The sequence below is a fragment of the Nilaparvata lugens genome, chromosome 7 (assembly GCF_014356525.2).
Source record: "Nilaparvata lugens isolate BPH chromosome 7, ASM1435652v1, whole genome shotgun sequence".
Lineage (NCBI taxonomy): Eukaryota > Metazoa > Arthropoda > Insecta > Hemiptera > Delphacidae > Nilaparvata > Nilaparvata lugens.
The window spans coordinates 45,765,407-45,780,618 of NC_052510.1; the positions used below are offsets into that span (position 1 = coordinate 45,765,407).

A 15,212-nucleotide genomic window follows, 5' to 3' on the forward strand; every position below is an offset into this window, starting at 1 on the left:
TGAGGTGTTATGATGTTTCACAAGACTTGAAAATTGAAAAAACGTCTTCAGTGCTACTGCATTCTTTCTTTCCATTTATCCACTCATTGACGATTGGTACTTTATAGTTGACTTGAAGTTAATGACCCCGTCCTCATACATTACTTCGTTTGAAGGGTTCTACTTGGTGAGTTGTTTTTACCTGAGGTGTTAATAACCTCTGATGAGGTAGATCTTGGCAACGAAGAATCAATTAACTCATGGAAGTTCTAAGGCCTTATCTCAAAGAAAGTACTCACCTTCGGATCTAAACATAATGATGTAAAAACAATCACTGTTCACGAAAACAACAATTAATGCAATCTCATTATTGAAGAATCAATCAATTTTGAAGTATCGAAAAATATTCACTATTATTGAGGAGGGTGAAGTTGAAATTTGTGAATCATTATTATTCAATTGCAGGTTCTAGCCGCACAAAAGCCTGTTTAATTTTAATTGTGATTAAATAGCATGAGAACCAATCAGAGAATCCTTTTTCGTGAAAAAATCTTCTCTGATTGGCTCTTATGACATCAAATCATGATTCAAATATAACAGGCTCTCGTGCAACCCGGCCTAGATAATGAAAAAAGCTTTTTTTTGATAATGAAATTATAACACATGATAGCATGAGGATGGGAAATATTGCTTTGAATTCTATAGAATTTAAATATGATTTCGGGTTATTGAAAACAGTCTGTTCGGCTCCATGATTCCCCTTGAATGTGAATGCAGTAGTGGTGAAGAGAAGAGAAGGTTAGATTGAAGTAGAGGTGTAAATTGTAAGTAAAGCAAGTACCATTTCATGTTATTTGAAGAATTCAAACTAGAAGTGCTCTTCCTGTATCCCTCCACGAAACCAGGAAAGAAATTAAAGAAAGTCAAAACAAAGAACAAATTAGATTTCGAGTAGATTTCTGTTTCGAGTCCATTACATCTTTTCAGGTTCTTCAATGAACCGGCACCAGCGGTGCTTTTCCTGCTTAGTACATCATCTTTTTTCAAATGAAGTCGTCACTTATCATCCACAGTTGGAGCAACTGAGCGGCGCAGCATGAGACCGAACGAACGAGAGTGCGAGTAATCAAGACAAACTTTCACTTGTTCCACTTGGGGGCTTACTTACTATACTATAGCTGCCGACAACTCCCATTCCGGTATTTCGAGGACAAACAGCACCACTCAGCTCCAGCTTTAGCTTCATAGAGTCAGTCGATTACGTGAGAGACGACTTTGCCTCTACAGCAGCTGTGCTAAACTATGTACATTGCATTGAACAGCACCCAGGGTCGTTTGAAAGCCTTTTAACCGATTTGTTCGTTCGCCAACTCTCAATATTCCTATAGAATTAATCAGCGCGTCATTAACATGCTATAGCGTGTAACAAGTTGTTGTTATTACAGTAATACTGAAAACTAACAGGATGCAATAAATATTACGGCTGCAATTATTACACTGAAATCCACTTTATACTATCAGCATCAATATATAATGGGCAGCATTGATATTATTTTCAAGGAATGCTGACCGTTTAAAGTGATCTCACTGGACCGATTTGTGTGATTCAATAGTTTGGAGACCGGTTTCATGAAAAATTATTATGGAATGATCCTGCATCAAAGAATGCTGGTTTAATCCAGGGCAAACGTGAATGTTTCTCACGCTAGCCAATAATTAACATTATTTATTGGTTCTCCTATGAATAGATGGATTGAATGAGTCTAGTTGCACTAGAATGTGAATGTAGTATTTTCCAGAGAAATAATGATTACTTTCGGAAATAGATGGTGGAATAAGCTGAAGGTCAGTGTATTATAAGCGATACAGTGAGTAGACAAATGATCGTTTGGTGAGTAAAATGGGTGCAAAAAGAGGAAAAATTGTTTATTTTAAAGTTGTATTTCTTCAGCTTCATCAGAGAGAAAATAGTACTAGAATAGTAATAGAACTTCCCTTATGTAATACTGATGAATTCAGTATTTTCGACTTATGAATTTATAATTGAGCATGATTTTAGTAGTTGTTCTATATTATTGCATACTAAGGCCTTCATTATTCGATGCTAAGGTCTTCAATTATCCAACATTATATTTCACAGTACTATGATATTCATTCATTTATCGTGACAAAATGATGCACATGAAAACATTGAGAAAAAGTGACAAAACTAATATTTTTTACTAACTAATATTTTTTTCATTCTATTCTTTCAGGTATGTTCCATATTTCAATCTCTCGACTCTAGAGAGAGCAAGACTCTCAAAGATTCTTGAAGAGCTAAATCGTGATGAGGAAATTGCTCATCTATATTCAGGTAACAATGTTCATTTGATCGTACAGATGAAATGTCGATATTTTATACTATATTCCATTGAAGTTTCAACATAGTTGAAGATCATTGAAGATCATTTGTATGATTCTGTAAATAAATAATAAAATATTTATCAATAATCAGTGATTACTAAATAGAAATAGATCACAAGAAAGCTTTTTGGTAGCTCTAAGCTGATCTTCGAAAGGAGTACAATTGAATGATTTATTTTTGTCAAAACATTCAATTCACTCCGAAAAAATTAGGCCTTGGTCCATTACAGACAAAAACCGTACAAATTGAAGACTTGACTAAAGAGTCCAGATAAAACACCCACGTCTTAGTCCTGGAATCATTGAGGCGTAAAATCAAGACAGAGACAGATTGGATTAGTTTCTATTTGAGTGAGCGAGAGAGTGAGTATCTGATGAACAGAGAGGGAGATACTGTGCAGGAGTAATACGGTGATTTTCACGTTTAGCTTGAGAAGCAGGCTGACCGAACAAGACTTGAAACAATTGGCCAAACCTCCTTCCAAATACGGGCCTGAGCTATGACTCATCTTACGAAGCGTTTAAAGCCGATTTGGTTGCATGCGAACAAAAAAATGCTGTCTCACTGGTGGAACTCAAGCTGCTGTTTCCAACTGTATATCTCTTTGCCACCAATGTTGTACCATTGATTACTACTTTGGTGTTGACAGCAGAACATTATGTTGTAGAAGAATTCACCCGGATTTTTTCCCTTAGCTCCATGATCTTCATGCTTTCTTTTCCATGATCAGGACTATGCAAATTAATAGTATTCGACGGTACTAAGAATTAATTTCTTACAAATCTACGTCGAATCATAAACTTGAAAGATTATAGTACTACTGTAATGGATCAAAAATGAAAAAATATTGGCCTGCCTGGTTATCAGTGAAGCATCCCGATTTCAAAATATCTAGTGTGGAAGGCACTGCATGTCCAATGCACAGATTGTAGAATTTCACAAATTGTAGAGAACTAGAGGCTGTTTAGATTGAAAGGTCTCTTAACTTTCATTTTGAAAACTGAACTCATCCTACAAATGCAAAAGTAAAATGTGTCATATTATGGGAATATATTTCTTATTCATTAACACAATTATTTTTAACACAATTCACTGTAATGAAAAATTTTTTGAGTGGAAATAATTTTTGAGAACTTTTGAGTGGAAATAATCAAAGTGTCTTCCCGGCTGATGTATGACAATTGTAAGGCCCATTGACGGCTTGAATTATATATAAATGCAGGCGAGGTGAGACCTTTCCGCAAGGGACTCCCTACCAACAAAAGACATCCGAATTCACTAAATGAGGCGATGTGATTAGTGAGATTATAAAACAGAGACCAATAGCAATGTTATTACGTACATCTTATCATCTTTAACTCAGTAACTAGGAAGACACATTAATGATTATGAGTACAATACTTCACAGTTATAATTCCAGCAAAAATTTAACATATCTTCGTATAATTCTCCAAACCACGCCTCCAGATCTAAATGCGATTGCAGCAGGTGTCCTAGCAAGACTTCTTTATGGAGATGATTCCATTTTTTATTATTACCTGCATTACAAAGGAAGCAAAACCAAATTATTGCACAATCAAATCGTGTTACGATCTCTAATGCACAGTAATATCGGTGTTTATTGTTAGTGGTGCATGCACATAACAACGCTAATATCACTCAATAATGGTTGAGAGGTGGGTAACTACTCCACTTTCAACTACTGTATGTCTAATCTAGTGGTCATCATTCCTCATGAACCCTGAGTTACACCTGTCTATTGCAGTCTATAACAACCGTATTTCCTTCTTGATGAGATTGGTTGATAACACAGCTTAGTTAAAGGCAAATGCGGAGTTGTGTTTTTTGTTTTCAGAAAACAGAGAATCATGATGATGGTTGTGGTGATTCAACCACGAATTACGCCGGCCGCCGATCCACTAAGAATCACTCATAACCTCTTGGCACCGGTAATAGACGCCAGTGTTATTTCATTTTTTCTGGCTCCAAATTGATGCTGGAGCTAGTTTCAATATGATTTGCGGCGATTATGGCACTCTGACCACAAATTATAGCCGTTGCGGTAGGCCGGTTCACATTTATAACTACTATAAACTTCCATTTCGAACAGTAACGGCTCCATTTCATCTTTCCGACATTGGAGTTTTCTTCGAATTTGAGGATTTTCAAGCGTTAAATTGAAGACAAACAATAATTTTCGTACAAATTGCAGGTACAGTATGAGAGGATTAGTATCAGTAGTACCTGGAGTTATTTGCAATATTTCTAATAGCATTGTATATATTGTTGTGACTCTTGATTAGTCTTTTTCTCACTGTAGTCTGTAGTCTTTTGAATCGAATAAATCTATAGTTTGTGGTTTAGAAAAAAATGCTATTTGAAACTCTCAAAATCAAAATTATTTCTAAAATTGGCAAGTTCTATGTGCGAATAACCGGGTTTCAATTGCAGGGCTGGATTTAGAGATTAGGCGCCCCTAGGTCCAATATTTTTACCGCCCCGACACTGGTGAGACTTACTCTCCTAAATCTTATTTAAGAGATCTGTAGCAGGCCTATTATGTTATTCACAGTACTTAAAAATAAAATTACGATCCAACTTCATAATTATAATTGTAATTTTTCAATTATAATGCTGGTTTGTCCAAATTGTGAAATTAGGAGAAAAATGTATTCTAGCTGGGTAAGGCAGAACTAACTCGACACCAAAAAATCTGGGAGTGGCTATACTAATGTAACAGCTATAGTGTTCGATAAATTCTTAAACGAGAAATTCTGTTGGAGAATGACTTGCACGTGGAAATCTGAAACTGCTTGGTTCCTATTAGTTATGAGGTGAAATGGCGACTACTCTACCCATTCACCAATCAGATAGCTCCTTTGTTTTGGAGGTGTGGACTACTAATCCAGCCACTCTACATGAATTTCATATTATTGCCCTGAGATGTTAAAATTGCCCTGAGATGTATTATTGCCCTGTATTCAATGTTAAAAATGCAATATAAGGGTTGATCTAACGACTGATCTAGGAGAGTTCAGATTCGAAAATTATCTTCAATTTCATAGTTTCTTCTGATAGGAATGTTTATTGCTGATAACTGAGATATAGCCAGTTACACACACATCGATTTTTGTTCGTACGATATTTTGCTGTCCTTATGAATTCTATCAGATTAAACGGAACTTGACAAACATCATCTGTTTGAAATCATCTGTTTAATCTGATAGAATTCATAAGGACAGCAAAATATCGTACGAACAAAAATCGATGTGTGTGTGTATGTGTAGCTAGACTATGTCTAAATGAATAATAAATGAACTTATTTCCTCCTCAAATAACAAATTACAAAAGTAGAAATCAAATAGTATCTTGGAAATTATACTGATCACGTATTCAGTAGTGTGATCAGATAATCGAAGTATAATTAACAAGGTAAAAACATTATTAACTTAAATAATAAAAATAAACTAGTATGAAAAAAGTAAAAATAATAAATATGTCTCCAACAATAGCTTACTCACCGGGAGTCAAGTCAACTCCATAAGAAACAAGATTTGCTGAGCTGTAAATTATAGGCCTACTTATAAAATGTGATGAGAGCTATCTATGATAATCGATGGAATAAGATGATGAACATTATAATGAAAGATGACGACAACACATGCTAATTCGCAAAGCAAATAAGAAAATACTAAATAACGTGCTTGGTCGACTGAATTGGGCAATCTAGGACATAGTAGAATGTACAAGCGGTGGAATATCCTGTGGGTCAAGTAGTGAGTCTGTCAAACAAGTGAAGAGTGAAGATATAGCACCTGCTCATAAAACCACCTACTAGTCAATTGCAACATTCGACACCATTCTTCGGGAATCAGAACACAACGTTTTACAAATCTCAAAGCAATCGGTCTGTATCTCCCTCCTCGTATTCTTCCTGCTCCTCCTCCTCCTCCTCCTCCTCCTCCTCCTCCTCCTCCTCCTTCTCCTCCTCCTCTACTAATCCTCCACCTTTCCCTGGCGCTAAAATCTCGACCACCTTTCATCACCTTCTCTCGTTCTTCCTCCATTCATTCCATTTCTCTCTCTCTCTCTCCACACAACGATTAGTGCTGCGGATATGGGATTGGAAAAGTTACATAAATGCAGGAGATTGACAGTAATAAATTCGTTTCCTTTGTATTATCGTATTGTTTGTTTCGCTGATAATAGGAACATTTGGCTTTTCTTTACGAACGCTCCAGCGGACCGCGTAACTTATTTGGAGGACACTTCTTGCACACACACCATATTCACTCTAGTCAGACTCACTTCAAACTGGCAGCATTCATTGCAAATGACATCACTGCTTCCCATTCGACCTATGCTGACAGATTGAGGTGAGTGGAGACGCGTCTATCACTCTGTTGCAAAACAATAGAACCATATCTCTGTCGGGTTTCCTGGAGTACAGCTCATTAAATATGATGCTGCGTTACTTTTTCTTTGTGTCAGTATGAGTCTCATTGAGAGGAAATATTTTTGAATCGAGATAAAAATTAATCACTCTTGGATCAATGAGTTTCAAATAATGTAGTTTATAAAATATCGATAAGTCGACTTTGAAATGTCAAAGCCATCAAGTCTTTATGTGAGGAATCATAAACTCGTACATCTCAAGATCTTCAGTAATATCATATCTTTTACCTACACAGTCTTACATTATCATTCTGGAGTTTTATTCTAGAATTATATCATAAGCTCGAGTTGGGAAAAATAGATTATAATCCTGCCTGCGTCGGTACCTCTTTTATCAAGTGAGGAGTTGATCATGAATCTCGAAACTTACCGTACATAAAGTAGTGAATTATTGATTTTGTTCTGTCATTCCAATCAAGTTACATTGTAAATGATTAAATAAATTACTTTCCACGGTAAGAACATAACATTTTTTTCGGACATGTTATTATTTATCAAAGTTTGGGAAACGAATAGTTTTGGGTTTTGGCTTTTGTTCTTTCCCGAAAATATTCATGTGATTTGTGATTGTATAAACAAATAAAATAAATAAATGAATCGAGATATTATATCACCGATCTTTGGGAGAATTATGTACATGTTGGGAGATCTATGTGCATTGTGAATTAATTGATTAGTTGACCGAGCGAAGTGAGGTCTAAGATTCAAGTCGACGGTTTGGCATTTCTCTTAATGTTTATATGTTGCGCATTTACGGCGAAACGCGGTAATCGATTTTCATGAAATTTGACAGGTATGATCCTTTTTTAATTGCGCGTCGACGTTTACAAGGTTTTTGGAAATTTTGCATTTCAAGGATAATATAAAAGAAAAAAGGAGCCTCCTTCATACGCCAATATTAGAGTAAAAATCTGGTGTGGCGCACTCACACAACTTTCCTTGCCGTTATGAAAATTGATCACCTGACGCTAGTGTTCCCGCGCATCTCAAGTCTACTATTCAAAGATTTGAGCCAGCTGGTGACAGGGCAATAACGCTGGAGACACACGAGGTCTGCTATCTCTTCATAGTGAATCATTTAATGGAATCAACAGTTGCCAACAGTTTGCAATAATTGGATAATCACATTTTCTCGAAATTCGAGCTTATTTTTAATTTTAGGTGAAAATGTTACTGAACATTACTTGTAGAGATTGTCATGCTCAATCTTTTCCACTCTAATTTTTTTGTTTAAATTGTATCTGAAGCCTGATAAATGAGAATCTAAAATCAAACTTTGCATAGATGGGGCGGAGCTCCTGAAAGTTTTACAGATATGGGACTTGTGGCAGTTGATAGAGCTTATCGATGACTATTCTAGGTATAACTTTAATCAAAATCGTTAGAGCTGTTTTCGAGAAAATCGCGAAAACCCCTGTTTTTGACAACATTTTCGCCATTTTAGCCGCCATCTTGAATCGCATTTGATCGAAATTGTTCGTGTCGGATCCTTATAGTGTAAGGACCTTAAGTTCCAAATTTCAAGTCATTCCGTTTATTGGGAGATGAGATATCGTGTACACAGACGCACATACACACACACACACACACACACATACAGACCAATACTCAAGAACCACTTTTTTGGACTCAGGGGACCTTGCAACGTATAGAAATTTAGAAATTGGGGTACCTTAATTTTTTTCGGAAAGCAATACTTTCCTTACCTATCTATGGTAATAGGGCAAGGAAAGTAAAAATCAGACTATGTAATTATTCATCATAAATCAGCTGACAAGTGATTACACAGATGTGTGGAGAAGCCAGTCTATTGCTGTATTTCCATAAGGTCTATAGTTTCAATCAGGTACTTGTGGATGAGAATACTGCGTGAGGTCTACTGTTCACAGAACTACTAGTATTATTTGATTTGAGCCATTATATAGGATCCAGAGAAAATTGATGAGTTGTCGACTCGTAGGTTTCCATATCTTTCGAAACAAGAACATTTTTCTTTGCTATGCTCCCATATTATTATTTTTCGTTGAAGGAATGCATACAATCCAACAATTTTGCATGTTGGTGTCGGCATACAACCTGTTATTTTCGAGTTGAGTGTGAACAGAATCGTGGAATCACGTCTCTCCCAAACCTTGACCATGTCAAAAATGAGCTTTCTAAGCGTTCATTTGAAGTAAGAAAGATATACGGTGCGCTGGATCTGTGTCACGGACAAATGCTAGCTATTACTTCAGCAGATAAGTTGTTCCTTAGTCAAAGTACGATGTTTTCGGAGTTGTCAAACTGTTGAACAAAATTGTTTTGCTTGTATTCATATGCCGAAGTTCTCGTACTTGACATGCTTAAAAAATAATATCAAACACCCACATATTCGAAATTCTGCTTTGCAGCCAGCGGAGATTAATATTCAATATCATTGTATTGATACAGAATTTATGTGATGCTTTTCACACTAAGATACAAGTAAAGAAATCGTCTTTAGTACCACTAGTGAAAAACATGTCTTCAGTCGATATTTTTTATCTTTTTTATGTTCGAGTTTTCAAAGTTTGAAAAGTATGAATTGTTCAAAAATCAAGTTATCATACCTTCAAGTGATTTAATAAGCTATAATATGATTGCTCTACTCAGCACAGTAAAAGTCTTTAAACGGGGAGAAGGCTTGGAACGATCCAATATTTTAGTAGCATTCAAATATGAAGAGAGATTTGTAGAAATTATTGAGATAATATATTATTTCAATCAAATCAATCTTCTATCAAGTTATCTGTAGATTGGCTTATTCATAAGTTGAAACATGTATTATACTCAAAATGATTATTAAACGAAATCCAAAAATATGAACTATAAGCTGTCAGCGAATTTTCTCCACACGCTGTCAGCGAATTGTAGTTGTTCATTCAGTTGTCAATATTTGCAGTGGCAGAAATCTTTGGGGTGGTTTACGGAGCCTGTTCCGACTCACAATTGATATTTATATAAAGTATTATTATAATGATATATTTTTTATTGTCATCTCTTTAACGGTCGTCAGACAGAGTTCATTTTGAAATTTCGTTTGATACTTATTCAAATATATTCCTCCATTAAGTATTGTTTTATTGACCGAGCGAAGTGAGGTCTAAGATTAAAGTCGACGGTTTGGCATTTCTCTAAATTTTTTAATGTGTAAATGTTTGAATGTTTAAATGTTTATATGTTGCGCATTTACAGCGAACCGAGGAAATAGATTTTCATGAAATTTGACAGGTATGTTCCTTTTTAAATTGCGCGTCGACGTATATACAAGGTTTTTGGAAGTTTTGCATTTCAAGGATAATATAAAAGGAAAAAGGAGCCTCCTTCATACGTCAATATTGGAGTGAAAATCAGACTATAGAATTATTCATCATAAATCAGCTGTCGAGTTGACTATAATTTGCATGCAATTCAATATCTCAATATAACTTGGTAAAAAATTAGCAGCTGTGTAGACTATAAATTGCATGCCTCATTGAATGCAATTATTTTTATGCACTATTAAATAGGATGCAAAGAACTTATAACAGCTCGTCTGGGTGCCTAGATATCTTCTGGTTTTCTCGCGCTAAATTCCGGAAAGCGTTATATGATAATTAAATCTTGTGTAAGCATGATCTGATCGAATAAATAGTTAGTTTATCAGTGTGGATGTGCTTATGGTTTGGGACGTCGTTATAACTGCGCGATTTCCACTGTTCACAGAACTACTAGTATTAGCATTGACTGAAGATATTTAATTGATTATTTGTCTCTGGTATTAGTGAGTGTTTCATACTTCAAAATCAGGTGATTACAGGATAAATGCCAACTAGAATATTCTTGGGTACTATTATTTCTTGTACAAATGATGAATTCAGATGTTGTTTCTCTGATACATTCATATATTATTCATTTATCCATCTATGATAAAAAACAAACATAGTCGAACAAACAATGGAATTATTATTGGTAATGATAATCATATGGTGTGACCATGCTGGGGCTGGTTCAGGTCTGCATTTCAGGTCGCATCAATCTCAGGGCCTCTTTCATGTACTGATAACGACTGGTGAAGCTGTGAATGAGATCATCATCTGATAACGATAGTTTAATTTTTTGAGTTTGTGATTCAAGTAATTATAGTTCTTAGTTATCCTATCCAAATGATGTTATGTGTAAACCTATTATCATCTTACTCATCTCAAGCGGCTTTTCTAGTTTTAAGTGTTATGTCATTATTAGTTATTGTCAAAACCGACGTTCAAAAACCGATTTACAAGTCAATTGACTTGTGACTGGTCTGTTCTTAGCAAGCTTACTAAGATGATCCAATTCATCCGCTGACTGATGCTAACCTGTTATTCTTGGTCGTTTATTAAATTTAAACTGACCGTTATTAATGTCTGATTCATCTAAACCTGTAATCAATTCTGAGAGGAAGTTTACACTACTAGGCAACTCGGACAAGTTTGCAAAACCGTCTTCCAGACAATAATTGTGTCTACAGACATCGTCCTTGTCATTTAGATTACGTCATTTGTAACAACCTCTTTCCTGATAATCCGCGATATTTAGTCACATACCGATGCACAGAAGTTATTACTTCTGTTGTCACCATGTAGGGAAATCGCATGTGATAATCGCCTTGCTCAATGCACTTAACCGTTAAGAAATAAAGTTTAGCATTGCATTTTGCAAGATGTTATTTATAATTTACAACATTTTTACAATGTTTTGCAATCGATTGTATCAGATTGTGTGATTTGAAAATAGTATATTTGCATAATTCATTGTATATGGATAAGCTATTTCACATGATAGAATTCCTCTCTTTTGCTATGAGAATGGTAAGAAATAAAGTTTCTTACCAGTAAGAAACCGTTGAGAAATAAAGTTTAGCATTGCATTTTGCAAGATGTTATTTATAATTTACTACATTTTTACAATGTTTTGCAATCGATTGTATCAGATTGTATGATTTAAAAATAGTATATTTGCATAATTCATTGTATATGGATAAGCTATTTCATATGATAGAATTCCTCTCTTTTGCTATGAGAATGGTAAATTTCACTGTTACTGATATTCTTCAAGTTGTATTTATTGGAGATATTCATGTGAAAAATTCGAATAAAAGGCACCTCATTGAATGTGAGTGTGCAATTATTGGGAACTTGTGCTTGAATCTCTGTTGAATAGAGTCAATAAATATGAAAATGATCAATAAATCAATCATAAATCATTCGTAATAATTCCATCTTTATTGATTTTCATCTATATAATAAGAGAGAGTAGGGTTGTGTTTGTTCGTGTGTTCGTTTGTTCGCATCAAAACATGTCAACTTGTGGATTGCATACCGGAAAAACGGAAATGATTTAGATCTCCAAATTTTGCCCATATATTCTAAAAATATCAATCTCGTGTACCTCGAAGTCCAAATTTCAATTTTCCTTTTAGATTTTTCATAATTAATGTTAAAATTTGTTCAAATTATGGGACATACGATTTCATACGGCGATTTCACATTCAAATCATATGATAAAAAAACAGCTGTTCTATTATTGCTTTCCACCTGATTTAACTCAACCTCAATAATATTCTTTGATAATTGTATTGATAAATATTTTTAATAATAGTATTGTTTTGATAATCATATTTTTATTTTCACAAACTCTGTATAATAATATGGTGAATGTGAAGCAGCTGAACATTTTTTCAAAAAGGAAAATTAGAAGATAGTTATGATTGGGAATCCTATTCGAATAATAAAAACAGGTTTTCCGTCACACCCAAATTTCTGTCCACCATTTTTGAACCGCCATTTTGAATCCATTTTCATTTTTTTAAATTGGAAGGTGGTCATATGATACATGATTCCGATACAGGATTTCAAGAGAAAATATGGTGAAAGTATGGTGAAAACCGAACATCGATATCTCAAACCTTCCAAAAGTTATTCTAATTCAAAGATACTGATAATCCATCTATCTATCATCTTCTATACTGTAATGAAGGAAAGAACTGGCTTATACACATATACACGTGTAAAGGATAGGGAAATTATATTTGACGCATCATCACGTCTGAACTACTGGACTGATTTTCTTGAAATGTTGCATATAAATTCTTAATCGACCGAGGATTTTTATAGGTCTATTCTCAATTCTTCTAGATTTCATTAAGTCAAGTTTTCAGTTTGTTATGTTTCAAAATAGACCCTTGCGAAGCACGGGTTACCTGCTAGTTTACAATACACCAAAAGGAATTTATTGTAGATTATAACATTGTATCACCTTAAATTTATCTTACCACTCGATTATTGAATGACTTCGTAGTTGGTTAATGAGATTGAATGTAGATGTATCAGTTCATTCAAAGTATTTTTCCTGATGAATTTCAATGGATATTGCAATTTAAGTTGTCAATTTCAAATGTTTGATAGCTGACATATTTCAAAAGGTCTGCATAAGTAGATTTACAAGTGATATTTAAAAGATCCGTGTCAGTCTTGCTGACTGCTGTTGTTGAAAGAGTCGAAAAACTTGTTTCTTCAGCGAGTAGTATACGTTAGAGTACTATAACGTAATATTGGTCAGTCATCTTATTATTGATGGCTGCATAATCTAAATTGAAATCGCCAGAGAATTCCTGCATTTTCGTCAACAAATTATCAGTGGCCTTCATGGTACTCAACACAATGTAGCCTAATTGGTCATAGCTGGAGGATTTCGGAAAGAAAAAGTGTGACCAAGATTTTAGATTACATGATTAGCTGTAAATTATCTTGTTCAACTAAGAAGAAACTCTGAAAAAAACGATCCTAAGAATTGACAACCGTCTCATAATGAAATATTGATATATTTTTGCAACCTGATTGAAAAAAAATGAATTTTTAGATTTCAAGGAAGTTTTGAATGTGGAAGATTGGTTCAAGCTAATTTCCAATTGACAAAATATACAATATCAATAAAAAAAAATCAATCAGATACAAAATCAATCACACACAGACTGCAATGATTAGATTATGACTGCTGGTCTGAGTAAACTCAATAATTGATTTTTCTCTTATCACATGAAAACTTAATTTTCTTTACTGAAATATATGAGAACGTTGTGAGGCCCTATCTCAGCTATGCAAAACCCCATTCATGTTCTATAGCTAATTTAATTACCTTGATTATTATGAATCTCCTATCTCCTTGACGCTAGAGTAACTCAATTCTATTTATAAAGTGAGCTTGATCAATCAAGTTCACGAATAAAATGATATCAGGTCCAAGAAACTAGGATGTAGGTTTATGAGTTTGATTTAAGCCTGTTCATTATTTCGATTTAAAGCTTATAATATTGAATTAATTTTTGATGATACAGTCATGGCAGTGGGAAGAGATAGCATCAGCTAGAGATCAGCTGCATCGGTTGTGTTCTTACATATTTTGATACTTTCCCTTGGATGACACCCTATTTTTATCATCTAGAATCGAGGTTGAAACTCTGGGAAAGCGTCTTCAATCAAGTCCTGGTAGCTTGGCATCTCTGATGTGTTGCAAAATAAAGAAATATGACCAATTATAAGTGCATGAATATGAAATATCTCCACTCACAACAGGATTTGAAATAAATGTAAATGTTATTGAGGACAGCAGAGATTGCAGATGTTAACCGGAATACATTCCCATCCTCTTTGATTCCCATCCAACTTGCGAGGAGTAGACAGAGATGATTGTTAGAGGAACATAGAAAAGATATAATATTCATGTAACATGTCATAGTTACATTCATTGATTGACAGTGGAAGATGAGTAGAGATAAAATTCGCTAACGAGCGGCTCAGAGTTATTTCAATTAACCTTTCCCCTTTCGGCGAATGCACTTTGTAGAAAAACTGTTGAAAAGTATCTGTCTCTACATGAATAAATAAATTTAACGTCGGAGATGTAGCGAAGAGATAATATAGTTTGATAATTTCAGAGAAACGCGGGAGAGGAAGGATAAATGTGCAGAAGAGATGAACAGAAATAAAAAACAGAGTGGGAGACTGAAACAGGTTACATGTTTGTTGGTGAGGTAACAGTTCTAATGCAACTCCTTATAAGGAAGTTGCCGGCCTACGAGAGCGACAGTGACAGTGCATCTTGGTCTAGCAGCAATCTTGTTTTCTCTCTCTGTCACACTCACATGCAACCGGTTCAGAGGCTACCATCGTTCTTTGTTGTAAGGATTGAGTTATGGCTTGCACTCCCTGAGTGAAAGGAGCCCTGCTACACTCCGACCGATCAACGTCTCCAAGTACTAAATTTCGTTTATTTCTAGTGTGCAATAATTCATTGTTGAGAGGAATTATGTTGCGGGCGAAACAACAGCGTAAGT

General features: G+C 34.8%; 1 protein-coding gene across 3 annotated transcripts in view; it reads left to right on the forward strand.

Annotated features, from left to right (window-relative positions):
• Window positions 1–15,212, forward strand: part of LOC111056931 — a 68,979-nt gene that overhangs the window by 22,300 nt on the left and 31,467 nt on the right. The window contains exon 1 of one of the 3 annotated variants that reach the window (XM_039432897.1): window positions 2,240–2,335. The exons of the other annotated variants lie outside the window; for them this stretch is intronic. The gene's annotated coding sequence lies outside the window, so the exon portion shown is untranslated. Of the gene's footprint in view, window positions 1–2,239; window positions 2,336–15,212 lie in introns of those variants that run through there. 3 annotated transcript variants of the gene reach the window in all.